We start from the raw sequence: 2,141 nt of genomic DNA, 5'->3' as shown, positions 1-2,141 counted from the left end.
TCGCAGAAAATAGACAAATCACACAAAAAATCGAAAAGATCACAGAACATATCATAGACACCAGACAAATAATATAACAGATCGCAAAACAGATCGAATAATCCAAACGGTAACAATCGCAAACACAAAATCAACTCCGATAACAACTCAACCGGTAACAGTAGGGAATTAAAGCAGAAGGCGACGGCTGGAAAATGGCGGCCGAAGGTAGCCCCATGCATCCACATGCGTGGCCGGAAGAGCGGCGGCGGAAAAGCTCTTCTGCCGCGATTTGCGTTAGCGGCGCAGAGCGGCTCCATATCGGCGTTTGGCGGCGAATTTTCGATGGCTGGCAACAACGACAAGGCGCTTCCAACGGCAGAGCCTGTGTCGATTGGCGAGTAGTAAGGGGCGGCGAACACTGATGGCGGCTGCTAGGGTTTCTGTTTTGGAAAATCAGGCCAGCAGACATATCTCAGACAAATTTTAAAGACATGATCTCAAAATCATAAGACCTCGGGGTAAAATTCAAGTTGAATGTACCCGGAGAAACACGGGTTGCTAGACTAAATCTACGGCATAAGAAAATAGACTCTGATACCATGTTAGAAATTTTAGGGAAAAATAATGAATTTTTCTTATTGATCATCAAAATAAAGGAACATATATATAAACAATACAAAACGGATTCAATAGACTTAAATCTAAGTAATCTAATATTCCCTCCGTCCCAAAAAATGTGGCCACGTTCCTGTAAACACGGAAATTTATGTGGGGAAAATTAGTTAGTGTAATTATATTATTAAGAGATGAATTTAAAAAAAATATAAATTACATATGAAAATTAAAAAGAGGCCCACGTGGGTTGTGCAGTCCAAAAGTAAAAAGGACAACAGTCTAATCAAAATCAATACACTTATACATTTACATACCCTAAACACACATAATCTGTTTCAATACATAAAAACATGTCAAATTTTAGGATAAAATATTCCCTCCAAACCATGACAAAACAAACTGAAAATTTTCCTCCAATCCGTGTCAAATATTTCCTGAATAAAAAACCAATAAATACAACAATACGTTCACACCATTTTTACTTTCACAAAATCAAGCCACATTAAATCACTAATCACCACATCTTACCTCAATGACCAAAAAAGTTCTTACCATTGCAGAATTGAACAATATGGTTCAATTTATGCTCGAAACATACGATGAAGGATTGGAGTTGGGCAAGGGAAGAGTCACATAAATAACAAAATTATTCAACTGCTCTGTACGGACAATGCGAAGACATTGAAAATCTGCAAAAGAGCAAATTAAAAAAGGTGAGGCTATTAGTATAAACAAGAAGAAATATGTGGTCCGAAAAAATAAGATGACACCAAATTTGAATGAAATAGAAAGTTTACCGTTGGTGCAAAGATCTTTTATTAGAAATATGGCAAAGGGCCTACAAACATCAAAATCAACTGTCCACAGATGGATAAAAAGAGAAGCATATCAGGCCGCATACAAGTGCAATCAGGCCACAGTTGACTGATGCCAACAAACTCGCAAGGTTGTCTTTTTCAATACAAGCCTTAGATGTTCATAGGTGTATTGAAAATGCATCTTTTCAAAATATGCATAATGTAGTACACTTTGATGAGAAATGGTTCTATATGACAAAGGTCACACATCGATATTACTTGACTCCTATGGAACAGGATCCACATAGAGCTTGCAAAAGCAAAAAAATCATTACAAAAGTAATGTTCATGTGTGCTGTTTCACGCTCTATATGGGATCAAGATGGGAATTTATTGTTTGATGGGAAAATAGGAATTTTTCCATTCAAACAAGTTCCGGCCAAAAGATCAAGCAAAAATCGAATGGCCGGCACTTTAGAGACTAAACCAGTTCAATCCGTGAAAAAGCAGGTCACCAAAAGCTATTTAATTAACCAGGTAAACTTTATTTGTCAACATAAGAGATTTGAAATGTGAGAAAACATAGTGTTGATGTCTTATATTCTCTTAATTATAATAGAAGATAACTGGTTTCTCTAATTAATTGTTGCATTTCAAAATACAGAATGTATGCAGGCTTGTGTATGCAATTTATGTGTCTATTTTCTACATGCAAATTATCCCAGCCATAAAAGAGAATGGCCACCC

General features: G+C 36.7%; 1 long non-coding RNA gene across 1 annotated transcript; it reads right to left on the bottom strand.

Annotated features, from left to right (window-relative positions):
- Positions 1 to 211: 211 nt before the first annotated feature.
- Positions 212 to 1,491, bottom strand: LOC127258406 (uncharacterized). The gene is made up of 3 exons (XR_007840305.1): positions 1,395 to 1,491; positions 1,150 to 1,286; positions 212 to 422 (listed from the first exon to the last, which is right to left on the bottom strand). It is a non-coding gene; the product is annotated as an uncharacterized LOC127258406 (long non-coding RNA).
- Positions 1,492 to 2,141: the final 650 nt, after the last annotated feature.

The sequence above is a fragment of the Andrographis paniculata genome, unplaced genomic scaffold (assembly GCF_009805555.1).
Source record: "Andrographis paniculata isolate CXL003 unplaced genomic scaffold, ASM980555v1 Contig59END, whole genome shotgun sequence".
Taxonomy (NCBI): domain Eukaryota; kingdom Viridiplantae; phylum Streptophyta; class Magnoliopsida; order Lamiales; family Acanthaceae; genus Andrographis; species Andrographis paniculata.
This window is presented reverse-complemented; position numbering and strand designations above follow the sequence as displayed.